Source organism: Trichoplusia ni, chromosome 17 (assembly GCF_003590095.1).
Source record: "Trichoplusia ni isolate ovarian cell line Hi5 chromosome 17, tn1, whole genome shotgun sequence".
In the NCBI taxonomy this organism is placed as follows: Eukaryota; Metazoa; Arthropoda; class Insecta; order Lepidoptera; family Noctuidae; genus Trichoplusia; species Trichoplusia ni.
Window position 1 is genome coordinate 4,793,035 of NC_039494.1, and position 12,631 is coordinate 4,805,665.

Here is a 12,631-nt window from a genome sequence, read left to right on the forward strand (position 1 = left end):
ACCCGCATTGGTTGAAAATAGTTAAACGAAAATTACTTCTTGTAATCTAAAACGTTACCTATAAAATATAGTGGAGCGCCATCTAGTACACAACTGCAGAATAACGTCAAACAAAGTTTCACTAAAATCACAACAGATGTCGCTCTGTTTCGTTTCACGCTTCCGCTACTGACTCATAGATGGCATTACTAAGAGTTTACTCATTATTTTTTTTGTGCGCAGCAGAAAATGATGACTAATTCTCTCAAGACTAAGGAAATTCGCGCCAAAACACAATACGACAACATCTTAGTTCTTTGTCCTTTGTAGTGAGTCATTATAATAATAATGTTGTTATTTTACGAGTAACGAGCATCGTAAATATTGGATTTCGTTACATTCCGATATCGGTATATCAACGATATGGTCAAAAGATCGGCTTCTAAACGTCTCGAACTTAAGTACTTTTCTAGTAACACGTTAACAAATAACCGTGTGATAGTAAAGAATTAATCTATGATAAATTAAAAAAGCTATTTTACCTAATCCGGTAAAGTTAACAAAGGCTTGAATCATTTGGGAGAAGATACAGTATATAGTCTCCATACGAAAAAAATCAAATTAAATGAGTCTTTAGGAGAAATGTTGCCTTGAAGAACTCGTTTATTCTTTCCAGACTATAAATTAATAGGAATTGCTTGGAAATATACAAAGATCCTAGGATAACGTCACAAACACAGACATTTGTCTTTTTAGGCTGTTTGCTTTTAGTTCTTATTTATTTGATATTTATTTGCAGATATGTTAATATGTAAAATATTACATATCTGCAATACGTTTATTTAGTATAGCTTATTTACGAATAAATAAATAATTCGTTTCTCTCAATTTACTCAAACTAGTTTTTTCAACAGATTCAATTTGGATTATTTTACAACTAAGTCGCTAATCGATTTTACTACCTGTCTCCACTATTAAAAATGTAAATAAAATCTGTTTTAAACTCAAGGTAGTCCATACTTCATAACCGTTCCTTCCTGATGCGAAGTGTAAAATTCGCAAATTGAGTGTTCCACAGATAATAAATTGGCTATAAATATTAAGGAAGAATAAGTGTGATTAACTCCCTCAAAGTTAATCATATTCATTGATGTAAGGCGTGTTAATATCCAATAAACATTGGTAATATTTTACAACCCACCGCACACGTATCGATCACACTATTACTGAAAAAAAAACAAATCACCTTGCTACCGACACAATAAGGTCGATTTTCCATAATGCATCCAAGTTGCTGGTGGTCGAACTTGTGTGGGTGACTCTACATAGGCAATTACATGAATTGCTAGATTCTTGCTACTCTATATCTAATTTGATTATTCATATCAATTTGTTGAAATGGTTCCGTTGGATGGATTTAGATTGTCGCGACTTGATACGATGGCCTCGACGTAATACGATAATGCTTTAGCAATAAAACTGACGTGTGGATTCTGTTTATTTGTGTCATTTTTTGTAGATAATTTAAGTATGGGCTGGCCGGAGCTTTAATGGATATTTTGATTAGCTACTACACTAAAATTCAAAATAAATATTTTGTTTGTCGGTTAGACAGTAAAAAGTAAAAATCAATGAAGTGCGAATCGGACTAGCGGCACTAAGGTTTTTGTACAAGTAAGTTAAAAAATTAATACTAAACCGGGAACCAAAAAAAGGCTAAAAAAACTGTTGGGGACCAAATAAATCCGTGGATCCATTATCAAATAATACATCTAAAACATTTTTCATCTATGAGACAGATAAAAAAACAGTCAACATTAAAACGTAGTGCAATGAAAATGAATGAAATTATTTATTCTGTAAGTAAGATATATCATCACTTTTACCAAAGAATGGTGAAGTCGTCATATCCTATCTGACTGCCATGAGAAGAAATGTCCTAACAAACTCAGGGGTCGCTGTCTTTCGTAGCGGCAAGCAATGTCGAGAGAGAGTATCGAACACGCACATTGTATGCTAATTAATTACTGCACTAATGTTTCGATTGCAAAATATTTTGTTGCGTGGAATAAACGAATATTTCTGTTAAGACAACAACAAAGCTACAGTATTGCTTTGAGAAGTGCCGTGGTAAGCCAAAATAGGGCCTAAATAATGTGATATGATTTCGCATCAAAATAAATTAATAACGGGTATAATCTTTTTGAGAATGGTGGCGGTTGCGACTTGTGACGTGCCTAATTCTCCATCAGTATAGTTACTTAAAGAAACGGTAACAATCCGAAGAACGGTCGTGAAAAAAATATTGTAGTTTATTTATTTAATGTTTGTAAGTACCTAAGTATGTCGCATCATGTGGATGCGTACCACAAACAGTGGATGGCAAAAGCAATAGACCGGACAGAGTGGAAGAACCTAAGGGAGGCCTTTGCCCTGCAGTGGGAAAGTAATGGCTGAAAAAAAAAAAAGTATGTCGAGTATTATAGATTCCTTAGTGCAAAGCATTTACGCGATTTGTCAGCGTAATCCAATTTTAAGGCAGGCTTAACGTCTAGATAGACTCTCTTATGGCAAGAACTATCACCACAAGTAAAACGAAAACACAAAAACACGTCACATATTGTCTACCAATAATACTCGTTAACAGCAAACAACACAGTAATATTAAATAGGAAGTAACACAGACAGCTATCAATAAACTTCCTACCATTGGTTGAAGCATAATAGTCATTAAGATAAACGGAAGCTATAAAGTCTGTGGGATACGTGATGTTACAACACTCTCTTACTCTGTAACTATCAGGAAACGAATAGGTGCTAATTGTTGTCATGTCTTTAGAATATCATTATTTTGGGTAACAGTCGCTTAATTATCACGACGAATGTCATTTGCATAGCATAGCAGGATTAATATAGAGTCATATTCTTAGTTTCATCTTTCCTATTATAATTTTTATTAGTTAAATGTACAATTACTATATGAAGTGTATTAGTCTAAAAGTTAGAGGCAGCTGCTGTACTGGAGGTCGTGGGTTCTATTCCCAGCCAGGATTCATGTTTGTGTGCCTCACTGTGCCTGGATGTAACCTATCTATAATGTGTATGTATTTGTTTATGAGTATGTTTATCACTTATCTAGTACTCGTAATCCAGGCTTCCTAGTTCAGAGTTTCTGTTTTAGTTGTTTCGCTGTCATTCTTCAACAGCTACAATAACTTTATTTGTATGTAGCCGAAGCCTCTAGCTACATTTTTTTACCTATCCCACTGTATCAGTTGGATACATACATACATATGTTCTACGATTCTTTTTTCTGGGCCACATGAAACCGCGCGGTAAAACTAGAGTAAGAGAGCTAAGTAACTGAGGCAAATAAGAAGCTTAACAATCTTATTTAGACAATCAGCTGATGTAAGAAGGTTTAGATAATCAGTTGACAATAGTTTTTGTTTGTGATATAAACTCATTGTTGGTATCTCATTAAAACAATGAACTGACCTCACCAAACAATTGAATATTAATGCGATTAGCATCTAATTATGTCATCAGCTGTTTATAGTTGCTAAGCGCATGTTATAAAATATTTTGTTTCTTGACTCCCGACGTAAAAAGTGGGGTGTTATATGTTTGACGAGTGTTTTTTTGTCTCTGGCATCATAGCTCTGGAACGGAGGGAGACATTACAATTTAGTCTGTTTTGTATTAAAGGTTAATTATGTGCTCGTGGCTAAGCTATAACCGCATAAGTGATTCGATCACAGGTTAAGCTATGCTTGACGCGGTTGGTCCGTGGATGGGTGACCATCTTTGTCATAACGAGTTCCTCCGTGTTTCGAAAGGCACGTTAAATTGTGGGTCCCGGGTGTTATTCCTACATCTTTGACAGTCGTTACAGATAGTCAGAAGCTGAAAAAAGTCTGACAGCCAGTCTAACCAAGGGGTATCGTGTTACCCAGGTAACTGGGTTGAGGAGGTCAGATAGGCAGTCGCTCCTTGTAAAACACTGGTACTTAGCTGAAACCGGTTGGACTGGTAGCCGACCCCAACATAGTTGGGAAAAGGCTAGGCCGATGACATGTGCGAGTAACCAGGAAAACAATTTATAGCCACATGGCACATGGAAAACTCTACCGGATCTTATAACGTAATTGTAGTTTGTACTAACTGTACTAAGATTATAGTAAATGAACTTCGGACTCAGATATTATGCCACCTACATTAGAATCACATTAATTATATTGGAAACAAAACGACAATTAGTAATATGAGAGACTTATGTGTTATTTTGCTTTTATTGATTCTCGGTAAATAATAATGGGGACTGGGGTAATAAAGACCCTTCGAGTGAGATTCGGACTCGCGTCACAGAGGATTTCGTTCAATAGGCTAAAATTGAACAATCATCACTAGATCGGTTTTAACACTTTAGTTACGGGGTCTAATAAGATTGGCAATTTTTGATTGCACGGATAGAAGAGTGGTTGAGGACGCCACCCCAAACCCAATGAGCTCAATGTGCCTCGGGCTGGATCACCGCGGAGGACATAGACATTTTGTCTTCCGCGGTGGGGTGGAGGACAAGCATATTCGTGATCCACGAATGCTTGTCCTGAGTCGGGGTGATTTTGTGCATGTGATTTCAATGTTTGAGAAATCCCCCGCGACACAAGGACTAAATGAGGGTCTCTTTTTTCAAAAAAAAAAAAGGGGAACAGAGATTATACGAAGGTCTGCTTTCCCCTCGCAACTCGTTTTAATAATTGCAAGTTTCACTTATGTGGCATTCTCAATTGCTGAAATCGCAAATGAGATTTTCGAAAGCAAATCAGGCTGTTTGTAATGTCTTGAAGGCTAAACTGTGCAAGCGACTTGATAAAGTTTGGCATGAACATTAGTTTTGGTGCTTAATTTTAAAAAGGCTACGACTACTAGTTTCTATACAGATGTCATAATAATTTAAATAAAATTTTAACTGCAGATTTTATACCTGGAATTGTTATTTTTCTCTTTTTGAATTTGATTCGGTTCTTAAATCAATCCTAAAAAGTTACTATCGAACCAAACTCAAGTCGATTAGCGATCGATTATTATTGCGTCCATCGAGTGTAGTTCCAACTTATGCCACTGCACGAATTGGCGCTAGAATCGAGTTTCAGAGCACCAGCTCCTTAATTGATTGAACCTTCAGGTGTCACATTTCGCAAAAGTGACCAAGGTCAGTAAACAGTAACTTGGTTATGTTACAGCAACAATCACTATCGCAACTATAGTTACTCTTGTGTTACGTTGCGACAAGTCATACCGTGATTACATATAAAACAGCTGATAAACATTTGAATGGGAGTTTATGGGAGAGAGGAGATTGGTAGAAATAGAGCATTTCTTTCTCGTAAAATTAACTATCATAAGGCAGACTATACGTTTCGGACACAAGTCCACCAAACGAGATTCGATTTGCGATGGCGGCGCCGCGTTAGCTCGGCATACACTTCGCTTGGGTCCGGAGCTAGTCGGGCGATCCCGATAAATTCGCGTGAGTCGGTATTAAGCAAATATAAAGTTGGTTGTTTAAATGATACAGAAAGGATTTTAAATATGACCTGTCTTTATTGAAACGCTTGTATATAACTATGCATAAAAATACACATTTCCATAAAGAAATATTGACAAGATCAATTATGATGACGTATGATGATATGACAAAATATTTATTTTAAAATGTGAATTGTAACGCGAATTGGTTTAAGTTGGAAGTCGTGCCTTTATATTTATGGTAAGAATATAAATAGAAACAGACTTGAAAGGCTAAATATACTTATACATATGTAGTTAATATAATTTGACACTGTCTCTTAAAGGATGTGAGTATCCGTTGCGAGATAGCATCTAATAATATGTTATATTATAGAAATAAATATTACCACTAATTAAAGAAATCTTACTTCTACCACACGGATAGATGAGTGGTTGAGGTCACCACGCCAAGTTTAGTAAACGCGACATGTCGCAGGTTCAATCCTCGTATAGGACAAACATTTGTGTGATCCACGAATGCTTGTCCTGAGTCTACATGTCTTTGTGACTGTGTGTACAGACACAAACTACCGGGGCCCGAGTATTAAATTGTTGAGGAATATTTTATACATAAATGGCTCTCAAATCCCTTTTTTTATGTAGTCACATTATTAATTGTCTCCACTGACATTTAGCGTTCTATTTCTCATTGCTGTCAACATATTTTAACAAATGCACTTGAATTCAACACCCAATTCATTGCTTACTCAAGTAGACTACATCAATTTCAATTTACTTTTAATTGAGATCAATATAGAAATACATACATTTTATTGTGCCACCGTTTGTTCCAACAAATCAACCTTTATTGACGCATAGAAATAAATTGTGTCATCGTTCTCGTGTACATTCAGTTTAAGCGTTAAAACTGCGCAATTTATTGGGCACTATGTGTTAATTCGTTACTATACGATACTGGGAACTGACACGTAAATAAGCATTCTTCTGTGGTTCAAAATACCGGCAATAACAGGGTAAAACGCGGCTTTCTGATGGTACGAATGTTTCAAAATCGGTTCAGCAGTTTATGAGATTATCCCTATAACGTCACAAATTGACCGCTGTATAATATTAGTTTGAAAACAGCATCACCAGAAAGTCAAGTCAAGGGCAAACATTGCGATGAAGGAGGTATGCAAAAAGTACCACTTATGCTCTAAATTAACGACATGTCATAGACGTTTAACATTATTTAAAGGGCATCTGAGATACGATAGTGCTGAACAAATTTAAAAAGCCTGTACTTACAGCAAAACAGTTGTATCGTGTACTAATATCGATCTGAAAGATAAACTAGAGCAAAAATAGTAGTCACCTTGCAGAATGCACAGGGTAATTTGAATTTATATTTCACCGGGGGCGTAGCTCAGATGGTAGAGCGCTCGCTTAGCATGCGAGAGGTACCGGGATCGATACCCGGCGCCTCCAATACCCGCAAAGAATATAAGAACTTTTGCCAAAATATCAATTTTTATAGAAGCTTTTTTTTATTAAATCTTATTTTTATAACATAATCTAAAACTACAATACTGCTGCTTTATACCTCAGAATTAAACGAGTTGAAATCCAAGTTTTTGAAAAACCAGAGAGGTTTAGAGAGAGAGACCAGAGGGTTAGAACCATTAGAGGCTTGCGAAATGTCCAAACTTACAACATTGTTTTCTTTACTATCATTTTTCTCTTTCTCCAAGATCACAAATAAATACAATATTTAATTAAATGATGAATGCCTTTATAAGTTACCTGCTGAAACTAGACAAGCGGGTATCTTACTTAACTTTAACATTCCATTAGCTTGTGTAACGCAGACCTCGTTATAAATGCAAAAGGTGAAGCAAGGAAGATAAATCTAACCTAAAAATATAACTGTCATCTACTTGGTATCTCCGTCATTTGCATGTTTTTAGAAAAGGATAGAAATAAATAGTTTTCTCAAATTAAATTAATAATACGATTCTCATTCAATTTACACGCATAACATAACAGAAGGGTGAAATCTGTTTGACGGACTTCTGTATCTACTGTTGTCCTTTTCTCACGCTGTATATTAGTAAGAGATGGCTATATCACATACGCGAGGTGCGATGTATTTTTAATAGGCAATTATTTATTGACACATTATAAATGTGTAAACCAATTAGTTATTGTTTTTGTGTAAACAGCGTGACTCTGTATGGGTAATGGTGTCGTAACAGGTTATTTCGTTTACTCACTTTCTTTATAAACAGGTAAAAATAACTAAAACACTGAATTACAGTTTCCTTAATAATATAATGTCTTCTATAATTTCTCAAACATTTTAGATGTCGTGCTTTGGGCACTATTGCTTTTTTATTCTTTAAAAATTCTGACAATCAGTCCATTTTGGAACCCATGCCAGACATTGAAATGGGTTGTGGAGGGCTGAAAGGCAGTCCGTCCCTCATGTTCTCCCATAAAAAAATATATTTAGTCAAATCCAGAAAGATTGGATTCTTGATGCAGTTAAATTCGAATTTCAGGCACCAGGCAACCTCATTAATAAGCTGTAAAAGAAAATTAGCGAAAAACCATCACATTTTCAGCAATATTTTATTTCTAATACACCTACATATTTCTTTACATATGATGTAGCCACACAACGCAAACCTCTCAGGGTTTAACATGAAAAGATAAATGCTATGTGGGATTTCCAAAATACTGAATTCTAAGGCGTTAATTAAGTGATCATCTGTGATCAAAATATCCATTCAACTCATGACACTAGCTGATGTCATTTTGAAAATATTTTGACAGCTGACATTCAAGTTTGAGGACCGTCAGAAAATAACAAAGAAGAGGAAACATTACAATTGTTTATATTTATTTTCGTAATATATGTATTATGAGGCGTTGGAAAAATTATGATAACCATGCAAAAGGATTTTCTGATTTGTTGAACTTAGAGAATATAAGGAGTTAAATATGTAAAATGTTCTCAGAATATTGTAAGTATCTAATAGAACAAATAAATAAGTTAGTAGGTGCCTAAGTAGCTACGAAAAGGAAAATTGAGTAACAGGAAATTTAGTTCAGAATTTCACGATTCCTTTTGGAGAGTAATGGATTATTGGATTACTTTGGAGTCTAAAGAGATACTAGAAGTCGTAATATGACGCCTATTTCATGATGCGACTAGCAAAGCAAAAGCAGGCCCAGACAATATTTCCGTTTTAAAACGACTCTCGCATCAAAGAATTTGACAGACAGGTCCCATGCACAAAACACCCTGACTCAGGACAAGCGTTGAATGATTTATTGATATGAACTATCCATTACTCGACGTCCGCAGGCCCGCGCTTTCCTAAATCCCCTTTGGTTTCGGAAATGCTAACGTTTCTATATATTTTGAATCTATGGCAGTTGTGAAGGCTAGACGCCAGTCCACCTCCTCCTCTTGAAGAACACCTTCCATCAATTCAGACACCAATCTCACTCGGACAGAAGGTGAAATATTCTCTATTTTATTTCTATTCTCTCTCCTCAAATTTACCCCTTTAACCGTTTTAGAAACAATCTAATATTTACATAGGAATCGAAGTCCAAATTGTTTGTCAACATTACTATCTATTCAACAATGAGAGCTTCATTTATAGTTATCGGGACCATTCTCTTATCTGAGGTTATTGCCATGAGTTAATGTCTATTTGTAATGTAATTGTCTAATTGGTTTGTTACAACACGTTAGATAGTATTTTTTTCCCTCTTAACATTGAATTATGAAGTCCAAAACTGGTTTATTAGATTGATGAGTATGTAAAAGTAGATTCAGGTTGTGGAGTCATTTGTACTTCCCTATTACTCGCAAACAACAAAATGATTTCTAATTATTTAAGTATTTAGGTGAATGAATTAATGAATTAAATTATATTTACCTTTAAAAGTACCGTTGACATAAATATTAAGAAAAGGTACATTAGGTAGTACAGGTACATTCTACGAATAGGTTAGATCCAGGAGGAAGCATATCTTTTTATTTTGGTTAGGCGGGAGAATCCTCTTGGACACCCACTCAGCCGGAGGAAGAAACGGGTAGTGTCAGTCTCTTACTGACTAAACCTGAACTGCCGTGCTACATCATCCGCGTCTTTGTGTCGGTATATAGCAATGCGTTGCAATCTTAAAGGTGGAAGCTCATTCTGTGCCAGAAGAAGAATGGGTGTGTCGAACTCCTCTGCTTTTCCTCATCCTTAGCAAACAACCACGACCAAAAGACTGAAACTCTGCCCCACATAGTTAAGAGCACGAGGACTTGGATGCAAAATGCTGAACTTTGTAAACAACATAGACAATATGTTTCACTATTAATATTAAATGGAATAAGGTAAAGTAGTTGTGTTATTATCAAGTGTAAAGGTCAAGTTATAATCGACTAGGTGGTACCAAGACCAGGGGTTCCCAACCTGTGGTCCGGTTAAGTCAAAATATGTTTCTTGAATGATTTCCATTGGGTGGCAGGCGCGTTACGGGGTAGTGTGCAAGGGATTTAATTACTGGCATATTAAACACTGACATATTATAGAAGAGTAGCGTTTTAATCCTACAACATGAATAATCTAAACGTGGTCCATGTCCAAGAAAAGGTTGGGAACCCCTGATCTAGACTTAGTCGGTTTTACTTAGTAATCACGTTGAATGTATTGAACATTGAGTTACTTGAAGTAAATATTCCATATTATGTTGTTATATGCACAGGGCAGTGGAATTTATTATCACTGACAGTAGCCGTACTACTACGATTGCGGGAGCGAGATGCAATATTCTTTACATACCACGTAATTACAAGATTCAACAAAGAAAAGAGATAGTGCTATGTAGTCCGAGTTGCGAATCATCTGAGAAAGATGGCTGGCAGAGCGTGTCGAAGGCGTGCAATTGGAGGCCTATGTCCAGCAGTGGACGAATATGGGCAGATGATGATGATTCCGCGTGTTGCTTCGACTAGGGCTAATAGCTCTGTTGAAGAGTTAATACCTGCTATTGACAACTTTTTAACAAGCCATATACACTGTGATTTTTTAGTCGTCTTACAAAAGAAGCCCAGTTTATGTATCCGACGTAAAATACCCCTAAGCGCGATTTTTTTTTTATCATCAACTAAGATAATAAGTACGAAGAAAAATTAAACAAGAGAAATCTGACATATACTCTTAAAAATGATAAAAACGCCGCAGCCCGCACCCTTCACTATTGTTACAAGGCTCGGACCGCACTCGCAACAGAGCTATGTTTCTAAAAAACTACGAATTGCATTATAATATTGAATAAAAATTGCAAATTAAATTTATTAAGATCTCATAAATACCTATTTTGTTCTAGTCATTGGATACATGAACTGGGCTGCTTTTGTAAGACGACTAAAATATCACGGTGTATGTAACTGAAAGTAGACCTTAAGAAAAGGTTGAAAATATGTCGCTGATAAGTTTGAATGGTATCATAATAATATCAAAAACCTCTCATGTACTAAGCTACACTGTTTGAACAGCTGATTTTGACATCGCAATATAGCTGTCCCTATAAATCACAATGGTCCGAAAGAGATGCAAATATATTCAAGTGAAGAAACAGTTCGTTATCTCTCGATCTTGCAATTGTCCGCTGTGTGAACCTGTTCTGCTGCTGACGTAATAATATTACCTAAGTAATAATAACAGTTAAGTAATTATTATTTTATATCAAGTATTCAGGTAATAGGATTGATCTTCTAATAGTTTATTAACTAATTGTATCGTGACGTCAAAGGGCATGGCTTTGTAATGCGTGGTGCAGGGTCAATTCCAACTTTTCACAGTAAATATTATGTACATTCTTAATCGGCGACTCCACTGACAAACGGTGAAGGAAACAGCCTGAGGAAACCTGGATTCCAAACATTGAGCCTTCATTATACAGAAAGAGGCCTATGCCCAGCAGTGCGACGTATATACGCTGTTATAATTATAACAAAACGAAGAAAAACTAAGTAATTAACCATTGGATGATTATCGAAAAGAACAAAATAAATTTTGTTATGAATAATTCAGTAGATTAACCAGTTATGCAGAATTAAATGTTTTTCTTGCTATTCTTGACGTGTATAATTTATTACTGACAGCTATATTACTTGTCGTACTCAGGCCGCAAAAAACTAGTTGATGTTTATGTAAAAAAAGAAATACCTGATTGTTTAAATTAGTTTCTTCTAATGAAGTTTTCTTAATACAAAAGTACAAGGTGCAAAATTCGTTTAATGTTCAAACCTTATTTGTTTTTAATTTGAAAAGCGAAGCCAACATTGAACCAAGACGATTTAGGTTTGTTTAATTATAGTTGCGAAATTGAAATTCCATCCCATTATAACAACATTATCCAATTACGAGAATTGGATTATGACGTTTGAGTTGTCATTTCTAAGTGTAGTGTGTTGTTTTTTGAGAACGGTTCACTCATGCGTATTTATCGGGATCACCTGACTAGTTTGCCTCCGCGTCTGCTTGTATTTAAACTCTGTGGGTTGAAACTAGGCCTGCGATCCCGATAAATAGAAACAAAGACACAGATTCAGAACAAGCATTTGTGGATAAACACAAACGTTTGTCCTACGCGGGGATCAAACTCGCGACACGTCGCGCTCATGGGCTTTGGTGTTGTGACCTCAAAAACTCTTCTGTCCGTGCACTCAAAAATGTATAACAATAATATGAGGATAGTTATAAATTAACAGACAATAGTAACTGTTATCACTGTAAAAGTCAAACGCTATAATGATAACAGTGTGTCCAACCAAGCATGAAGCAGATACAGTCAGAACTTTGACCTCTACTGACAATAGGTCACTATATTTATATAATAGATGGTACAATACTACAATAGCCATATCGTCTGTTAGATAACAAGAGAAATAAATAAAGTGGTCTGATCTTATGAACTCATTTATTTATAGTCTTAAAATAACCTTCCTCCAATTCAATCCAAGTATACAGAGATATCAATGTATCATATTCACGTCTATACAAAATATTTATAAATATTTTTTGTTTATTTTTTTTTGTGAATCTCAAAACATCGTGAGCTTCAT

At 35.6% G+C, this 12,631-nt stretch overlaps 1 protein-coding gene and 1 non-coding gene across 2 annotated transcripts in view; one reads left to right on the forward strand and one right to left on the reverse strand.

The window, feature by feature from the left end:
• LOC113502386 (four and a half LIM domains protein 2) overlaps positions 1-12,631 on the reverse strand; it is a 161,482-nt gene that overhangs the window by 91,434 nt on the left and 57,417 nt on the right. The gene's annotated exons all lie outside the window — the stretch shown is intronic.
• Positions 6,909-6,981, forward strand: Trnaa-agc. Its single transcript has one exon. It is a non-coding gene; the product is annotated as a tRNA-Ala (tRNA).